Source organism: Penaeus chinensis, chromosome 8 (genome assembly GCF_019202785.1).
Source record: "Penaeus chinensis breed Huanghai No. 1 chromosome 8, ASM1920278v2, whole genome shotgun sequence".
NCBI lineage: Eukaryota > Metazoa > Arthropoda > Malacostraca > Decapoda > Penaeidae > Penaeus > Penaeus chinensis.
In genome coordinates, this window is record NC_061826.1 from 24,145,020 (window position 1) to 24,155,019 (window position 10,000).

Genomic DNA, 10,000 nt, shown 5'->3' on the forward strand with positions numbered 1-10,000 from the left:
CAGAACTCGATCGCTCGTTGATATTTGCGTCTGATAATGTCTTGCTACCTCTCTCTCTCTCTCTCTCTCTCTCTCTCTCTCTCTCTCTCTCTCTCTCTCTCTCTCTCTCTCTCTCTCTCTCTCTCTCTCTCTCTCTCTCTCTCTCTCCCTCCACATCATATCCACACTCTGAAGTTAAGTTTCGAATAAACAGTAACAGCGATGGCCCGTTTTCCAATGGAAATCAACATCAAGGAAGATTTAATATCCTTACTGGAACCACTAAACAGCCGCCAACTCGTTATTCTGGAACTCAGAGCAAAAGGAGAGACCGGAAAGGAAAAAAAAAAATTAAAAAAAAGGAAGAAAAGAAAAAAGTGACGGAAAATCTGGCCCATTTTATAATCGAAATCAGTAAGAAACCGTGTGCCTTGATTTAACGATCTCTTAAACATAGCTCGTTTTTATGCCGCTTTTGCCCAATCACTTCGTCAAAATTAAATTGCTTTCTTAAGAGCAATAAATACAAAAATACTGACTGAAAAGGCGAATGCAAACAGCTTGATTCAATACAGAAAGCGTATAATGTTTCTTTATAGCATTTCATGACGGAATAAAAATACTGAAATAAAATTTACACCGACTTATAAAAACTTGAAAAAATAAGTAAGAAGGAAAAAGGGATTCCGAGAATCATTCGCAAGAAACTAATAAGGATATGGATGATCTTTAACCCCCCCCCCCCCCCCTCCTCTTCTGCACGCACACCCATCTCTGCTCTCTGCTTTGGATTTAGTATAAACAGATCTAAATTTAATCAGGTTGTTTATCTATTTATACACATACACACACACACACACACACACACACACACACACATACATATATATATATATATATATATATATATATATATATATATATATACATACGATTTACGACGAGAAGCAATTTTCTGATTTTTCCTCGAACGGGTAAGAAGTCTCATTATTTCATTATGCTCTCGAAGGACTAGAGTCTTGGAAGAGCAAGAGCCGAGGGCCCGAGATCACCGCTCTGGGGGGCGAAGTTGAGATCTTGACTCACGGGAACAGAGAGAGAGAGAGAGAAAGAGAGAGAGAGAGAGAGAGAGAGAGAGAGAGAGAGAGAGAGAGAGAGAGAGAGAGAGAGAGAGAGAGAGAGAGAGAGAGAGAGAGAGAGAGAGGGGGGGGGGGGTGAAGGGAGGTAAAGAGACTGGAAGAGAAAGAAATTGACTGTGATAAACCGAGATGAAGCACAAAAATGTTAGTTGTCGGGCGACGGTACTATAATTTAGGCAATCGATTTGTATTAAGCGGCTGTCATTGTTAGCATATCGATTCTCCTCGCCATAAAATATTCACGTGCCCCGGGACGGCGGTCCAGGATGGCATTCCTGACCTTCGTAGGCTAACAGGGATTATCATGAACTCAGAAAATACCGAATGGCCTGAGATCACTTCTATATACCTGTTTTTTTCTTTGCTTTGCTTTTTTTTTCTTTTCATGTGTGTGTGTGTGTGTGTGTGTGTGTGTGTGTGTGTGTGTGTGTGTGTGTGTGTGTGTGTGTGTGTGTGTGTGTGTGTGTGTGCGCGCGGGTGTGTGTCCGTGCAGGTCACCTGGCATCAGGCTTCCTTTCCCTCGGCCCAGATCAGTATTTATTATAGCCTCAACTGATATTTCATCGTATCATTACACTACTATTACAACGCCAGACGCCACAGCTGCATTGCGCTTGAAATAAGCAGGCGCCATTAAACTCCAAGGTGAAAGCAAAGGAAAAAGAAAAAAATGTTTATCACAATTCTTTTTAAAACTAAATTGTAATCAGTGGTCTTCGGGTTTATCTACTGATATAATCACCTCGGGAAAATGGAGAGCCGCCCGCAACAAGCGCGCAAAACACATTCGCCATTAATTCAAAACTCTTGAACAGTTTCCAAAGCAGCGCAGGCATTCATCGAGGCCGCGAAATCCCGTTCAATCATTTGCAAACGTATTTAAACGACGCCACCAAGACCGGCAGCGCCAAATTGCACTTCCTTGCATTGTGCAACGGCAGTATGAATTTACAATCTCATCCCTGTAATATCACCGGAAAAAAACGGAAAAAATAAATACATATAAACACGGGTTCCTCCATGTCAGAGCGCTGCAACATATACTGGGGCTTGCAAGAACCATTTTATGAATAGCAGCACAAAAAGATTAGCTGCACTCTGGTAAATTAGGGGTCATTATGAACGTCATTAAAAGAACCCTAATCTGTGGTTACTTAAAAAGTGCAATTATGACAAGAACAGAGAAAATGAGACTTGGTCAGAAAAAAAGAGAAGAAGAAGAAGAAGTAGAAGAGGAGGAGGGGGAGGGGAGGGGGAAATCGAGGGGGGAAATAATCACTTCTCGTCCATAAACTCATCATTCCCCGCCACATGTTAATCTTGCACTGCGGGATTTCCTACGAAGAAACGCTCAATTCCCCCCCCCCCCCCCCCCCCCCGTCTTAAAATCACACTTTCTGTGCAGCGAAGACCGGACCGCGGAAAATGCAATTGCTCAATCAATCAATACATCAAGCAATACATCACATCGTCTTTCCCCGCTGTGATACAATACAGCTTACACGTAACAGGAAATATATCTGTTTCTTATGTGCTGCCCTTTTGCAACTAATGCATAAATAACAACAGGATATCAGCTAAATTACACCCAGAATCTAAACATTATGAAGAAAATATCCAAAAGAGAGGAAATATTAACAGATTACACTGAGTGGCAAATCAAAAGAAGACAAACAGAGAGAATAAAAAAAAACATGGTGCAACATTACCATAACGGCGAGAACTCTCCGACAAATCATTCTTACCTGTAACGAGAAAAGAAAATTATTAGACACTACATATGTAAACAGTATTACACATACAATCATATGTTCATATATATTTATGCTTCTCTCTCTCTCTCTCTCTCTCTCTCTCTCTCTCTCTCTCTCTCTATATATATATATATATATATATATATATATATATATATATTTATAATTATAAATACACACACACACATGCATCTCTACATATAAATAAATGCATCACTGATGATCACGGATTATTGACGTGAACACAGCAGTAAGGTTTACACGATGGAATCAATTTAAAGCTACATAAAAACGAGCGATGGCGAAAAACAAACAAAAGAGCGAGAGATTGTACCACATCAATCTAATATGACATTAAAAACTAAAAAAAAAATGCTGCGCCATCTATTCCTAATCATCACTGATTAAGAATCTCTTTTCGATTAATTGGATAAAAAAAAATATTTATAAAAAAAACAGCGTTGATGATTCGGTAACAACATTGGTTGATTACAGACGCCGTGATTAACGCGGTCCGTGTCTTTTATTAGGCAGCAGAAAAAAATATACATATATATGAAGGCCATCATATTCTCGCAACTAAAGGGCCGCCGATACTGCAGCGTTGCGCGGATGAAAATGAGGAATTGTGAGCGCCATGTTTTAACAGGTCTATTTTTAGCACACAAACACTTACACTGTGCATGCGGGCGTTCAATTAACTGATAAAATAAATTAAATATACACATATATGATTAAATGTCACTAAAAGAGCTGTAATAAAAAAATCATACAGGCAGGCATAGGGAAAAAGTATTAATTTATCAATAGCCAATTATACCATTAATACATTAATACATTCCTGATGGATAGAAGGGGAGATGGAGGCAGAAGCAGAGAGAAGATGAGAGAGGGAGAGAGAGAGAGGAGATGAAACAACGGGAAAGGGAAAGGGAAGGGAATGAGGAAGGAGAAGGGGGGGGGGAGGAGAGAAGAAGAAGAGGAGGATAAGTTAGCGAGTGAGCCAGAAGGAGGAGGAAGGACGGAAGGGAGTGTGCAAGGAAGTTGAAGATGCAAAGAAATGAGAAAATTATAGGAATAAGAGCAGAAGACCCAGCACTCCGATTCGGTCCGGAGCACCAGACCGAGGCCAGTTATTAGGCAGTCTTCGGGCGAAGGAAATGCCCCGCTGAAGACCGCTGGAGCCTCGCGCGTGCTCGCTGTCCCGCGCTCAGCGTTTGGGGATGGGTGGCGCTGGGGGGTGGGGGCAGAGAAAGAGAGAGGGAGGGAGAGGAAGAGAGAAAGAGAGAAAGAGAGAGAGAGAGAGAGAGAGAGAGAGAGAGAGAGAGAGAGAGAGAGAGAGAGAGAGAGAGAGAGAGAGAGAGAGAGAGTGAATGAGAGAGAGAGGAGAGGGAGGGAGGAAAGAGATAGAGAGAAAGAAAAAAAAAATAATAAAAAACAAAAAGGATAGGTGACGTAAAATAAAGGATAAACGCAGGATGATGGTAATCAAAGTAGGTGAAATTGAATGAAATAAACCGATAGCAAGAGAAACAAAAAAGGAGTAGTAATACATAGATGCAATGATGATAAGAAGAAAACTAACACAGAGGCAAAAGGATCCTCTTATTTCCTTGACCCCCCCCCCGGCACCTACCCCCCACCCCCCTCCCGCGCAACCCGATTATCGTCCAGCCTCGCTCGCTGTGCATGCCCCCCCCCCCCCCCCCGCGCAACGGCAAATCACCACCTGGACCCGCAATCACAGGTCATTCTGCAATGTGCGGTTAATAACATAATTTTTACCTTGCATACAGTGGCAAACTTACACATCTGAGTGAAAACGAAGAAGGAAAAACGAGTGATTTTTTTTTTTTTTTTCTTAAATTAGTTATTTTCCCCTTCTAATTACATGCTCCTCCAGTTTCTTTCTCCGTGTGACCTAATGATCTTAATCTGATAACCCAGGTCCTAGTCACCCTTACGGTAGGAAGCCAGTCGTGACGCATCAGTGCAAGCATCCATGCATCACCACATTCCGGCGCCTTACACAGCTCAATTCCACTTTGCTGACTGATCCGCGTGATGTCGCGGGCGGTTCAGGGCCCGGCGGCGCCGCGGGTGAGGTGATGCCTCCGTCGGCCGCCTCGGGCAAGCACGCAATCGGGGAATCGGGCACTGCGAGAGACCCTGGCCGCTACATGATGGCAGGCTAATTTTGATATGGTATGTATCTACACACATGAATGCATGAAAACATGCATGCATGCATGCATGCACGCACGCACGCTCGCTCGCACACATGTGTGTGTTTGCGTGAAAAATTGAAATAACTGGCAATAGGAAAATTGGAAGATAAAACAGGTCACAGAAGCATCACCAGGAAAACAGGTTTTGAATTAACTCACTGGATTATCAAGAATTATAGACGCAGACAGAGAATAGGGGAGAGAGGGAGTGAGGCGGGGACATCAAAGCAATGAAAAATATACTTTTTGTTAAAATTTTTGCTGGCATATATTCACACCCTTTATTGTAAATTGAATTTATTGCGTCATTAACTAAACAAATCTCTATTTTACCCTTTCATCTGTTTTGATTCTAAAACAGAAATCCAGCACTAAAGAATTTTTTTGGGCTTATCATTTTATATATAAACAGATTTTCCATGATTTTTCGCGGCATCTATTTTCATCTTCTTTTCTTAGAGTACAAAGACGTTCACAGAAATGCTGTTCCGAATAACACTTCATTATGCACAAGGCTGATAGCCTGAAAAGCGGCTGTTTTATATCTAATCTTTATGGATATTTGAGATCCCAGGTGTGTTCAAGGGTGTACGCGCCTTTTCTCTTTCTCCAGTGTCACTCTGTTCTTCCTTCCACCCCCCCCCCCCCCCACCTTACCACTTGCGTGTCAACTGGCCTCGCCCATTCTCAAAGGATTTGTCGCCATGCAAGAAGAATGAGTCAGTGGGGTGGGGGGGAGACGTCAGCCTCCCCCCACCCACTCCGCCATGCTGGCCACTGCACGATGTCAACAAGTTTAGAACATGTTTCCAACAAAAAGTAATCTCTCCTTCTCTCTCTCTCTCTCTCTCTCTCTCTCTCTCTATATATATATATATATATATATATATATATATATGTATATATATGTGTGTGTGTGTGTGTGTGTGTGTGTGTGTGTGTGTGTGTGTGTGTGTGTGTGTATATAAATTATATATATACCTACACACACACACACACACACACACACACACACACACACACACACATATATATATATATATATATATATATATATATATATATATATTTATATATGTATGTATGTATGTATGTATGTATGTATGTATGTATGTATGTATGTATGTATGTATGTATGTATGTATGTATGTATGTATGTATGTATGTATGTATGTATGTTTGCTTGCATGATTGTATATATACATATATATGTATATATGTGTGTGTGTGTATATATATATACATATACACACACGTTATTGTTTAATATCCCTTCTTCTCTTCTCCTCCTCTCCATGCCACCTTTCCTTCGCTTTCTTCCCTTCTCTCCTCCTCTGCCTCCATCCCCCTCCTCCCCGCCCAGTCCCTTGCGCGTGTTCCCCGTCCTGACAGCTATATCGGGCGGCGCTTGAAGGCTGAGAGCTCCCTTTGATCCGCGTGGCACCTCCCGCCGCCGCCGCCGTCAGCCCCGCCTACTCCCGCGGTTTGACCCCGGCCGAGGAGGCTGATGGGCAGGCAGGGCAAGGGATGGGGGGGGGGGGAGATGCAGGAGACCTGTTTTTTTTTTTCTTTTCTATTTCATGTTGTGTAATCAAACACACTCATATATATGTATGTGTGTGTGTGTGTGTGTGTGTGTGTGTGTGTGTGTGTGTGTGTGTGTGTGTGTGTGTGTGTGTGTGTGTGTGTGTGTGTGTGTGCGTGTGTGCGTGTGTGTGTGTGTGTGTGTGTGTGGCCGAATGCACATGTATATAACCTGGAGGTCGGCGCCCCCGCCCGCGTCCCGCAGCGGCCCCGCCCGAGCGATCCGATCAGCGGGGCCGGGCGAGGCATCGGCGTCTCCTGACCCACTCAGTTACCAGCTATCTTTCGAGCGACTCCAATATTCCATTTCAACCTTCCAGCCGAAAACTAAACTTAATCGTGCCGCTCAAAAGCCTCGGCCGCCACGTACCCAGCCTCCGAGTAAGCGAAATTCGGCCGCGATGAATAACCGACCGGGACGAAAGGCGCCGTGATGAAGCCATCAATCACGCGATCGGACTCGCTCGCCGACGCAATCCCTCGATCGGGTCGCACGAGCTCGATGCGCCGCCGGTCGGGACCATTAGACCTCGTTACACTCCGCCCCGCGACGCAGCCGGCACAGGGCCTCAGTACGGAGGCGCTGGTCGGCCGAGTCCGTTCAATCTTCGCCGACGACTTGCTTCGCCCGGCGATCGCTGCGGGCAACAAGGGCGCGCCTGGAGGGGACGTGGGTCACAGATGGACGGAGATAAATAAACAGCATACGAGAGAGAGAGAGAGAGAGAGAGAGACAGAGAGGGACAGAGAGACAGAGACAGACACAGAGAGAGACAGAGAGACAGAGACAGACACAGAGAGAGACAGAGAGACAGAGAAAGAAAGAGAGAGAGAGAGAGAGAGAGAGAGAGTTCTACACCGCGTGCAGTGGGAAAAAAAGGTAAAGAACTAGCACTTCTTCTGTTATATATTGGAGAAACAGAACTGGACTGGGGGAGGAGGGGGGGGAGCGATGGTCCGTGCGGCCCTTATAAAAAAAATGAAAATATAGGGAGCGCCTCTCCATTTCCCGGTGTATAAAATCCCCAAGAAACAAACAAATAAAAAAATGAACAAACAAATGCGTCCGCGAGAAGAAGACAATGGAACAGACTTTTGCATTAATATTTTTTTCGATAAGAGATATGTACGGTTTAATTAAGAGAGATCTGTAAACAAAAATACGAAAAGAAGAAAAAGAAAACGATGTTTATATCTTCTTAATTTCTTCTGACTTCCGAGAAGGGGCAGAGGCGTGTTTTCTATACATGTGGTTTTTCATTTATTAATGCTCTCCTACGGTCCCTTTATTTTTGTCCTTCTCCAACCCCTTTATTTTTCACTTAATTTCTTACCGATACTATTTCTACTAACGAGTGAGGTCGGTGTTGCCGACGAGAGGGTAGCTCTTTTCCTCCTCCTCTTTACGCACATACTACGTAATCTATCCTTTCTTAATGCGTCTATCCCTACTAAGAATCTCCCCATCTTTTCCCTTTTTATTGTGATTTAGCTATCCCTTTTTTATCATTGCACGAGTGCTCTTTTTCCTACTCTCGCGAGAAAACACTCAAATATATAAGCAAAGCGACCCTCAAAAAAAAAAAAAAAAAAAAAAAAAGTCCATTATTAACCGTTCCTTACAAATAACTACTAAGAGAACAAGAACAAGAGGGACAAAAAATTAGAACATTGTTGAAGCTATATCATTAGCGCATCTTCATCATCGCAACAAATGGGATAAAAAAAAAAAAAACACTGCAAAAACAGAGTAGCATCTTCCCTTGACTGCAATCTAAAAAATACAGCCACAAAAACTTGCAACACTGCGCACCCTACAAAGGATACAGAGGCGATGGAACTTGGTAACAGTGAGCAACTTGCACGACCAATAAAAAACGGAAGATAGATAGATAATGCGACGAAAAAAAGTCCCACACGAACGCACATGTATATACTCTGCATTTATTTATATATATATATATATATATATGTGTGTGTGTGTGTGTGTGTGTGTGTGTGTGTGTGTGTGTGTGTGTGTGTGTATACGTGTGTGTGTGTGTGTGTTTGTGTGTATGTATACATACATACATACATACATACATACATACATACATACATACATACATACATACATACATACATACATACATACATACATACATGCACACACACACACACACACACACACACACACACACACACACACACACACACACACACACACACACACATATATAGGTAGACAGAAAGATAAACACAACCACTGATAGAGGTGTGTGTCTGTTGCAGCTGCAGACAGCCAGCGCCATAGCAGCAACAGCCATAATGATAGCAGCGGCCACAAAAACGCTCTGGCCGTAGATGCATAATGCAAAATACAAATCTAATGCTTCTGGAGAATATGATGAAATGAAAACAACCTTGGAGGAGAATGTTTACGCTTCCTTATCGGAATAAGAGGAAGGGGGCGGGGCTGGCCTGGAAAAGGGGAAGCGCGGGGAAGCAAAGAACAAAATAAAGAGAGGAAAAGAAAAGCAATAGAGCCGAGAACACAAAAAGACCAATCGAGAGGGAACTAAAAAGGAGAGAGAGAAAAAAATAAACAAATAAATGAGAGAAGAAAAGCAACCGCAACAACAATATCAAGAAAAAGTAGAGATGATAAGAGAAGACCAAAAAGTGGAAGAACAAGAGGAAAAAAAGGTCAGTAGGCCGACCCTCCGCCATGGCGTCACGGCGGACCTTCTCCCGACGTGCTAACTTCACCCCATTCTCTCGGACCGGTCTTCATCCCCCCCCCCCCCCCTCCCGGCCCCTGCCTCTAGATGCCCCACCTCCCGACCTCATGCCTGCCTGCATGCCCCTTCGCACGCCTCCTGATCAATTGCATGATCGCCTTGCGTGTGCATGGACCTCCCATCTTCGCCTAAAAGGGTGATGCATGCTCACGAGAGGAAAATAAAAATGTCTCTCTTTCATTCTCTTTTCCTCCTCTTCCCTGCGGAGGGAGGGAGGGAGAGGGAGAGAATGAGAGGTAAAGGAAGAGAGGGAGGGAGAGACTGATATATGTGTGTGTATATATATATATATATATATATATATATATAGAGAGAGAGAGAGAGAGAGAGAGAGAGAGAGAGAGAGAGAGAGAGAGAAGGGAGGGGGGGGAGGGAGGGAGGGAGGAAGAGAGGGAAGGAGGGAGGGAGAGGGAGAGGGAAGGGGAGGGGGGAGAGGGGGGGAGGGTGAAAGGTAGAGGGAGAGGGAGAGGGAGAGGGAGAGGGAGAGGGAGAGGGAGAGAGAGAGGGAGAGGGAGAGAGAGAGGGGGAGAGAGAGG

The 10,000-nt window shown here is 43.8% G+C and overlaps 1 protein-coding gene across 7 annotated transcripts in view; it reads right to left on the reverse strand.

Annotated features, from left to right (window-relative positions):
- LOC125027736 (NGFI-A-binding protein homolog) overlaps positions 1-10,000 on the reverse strand; it is a 348,334-nt gene that overhangs the window by 263,951 nt on the left and 74,383 nt on the right. The window lies entirely within an intron of this gene.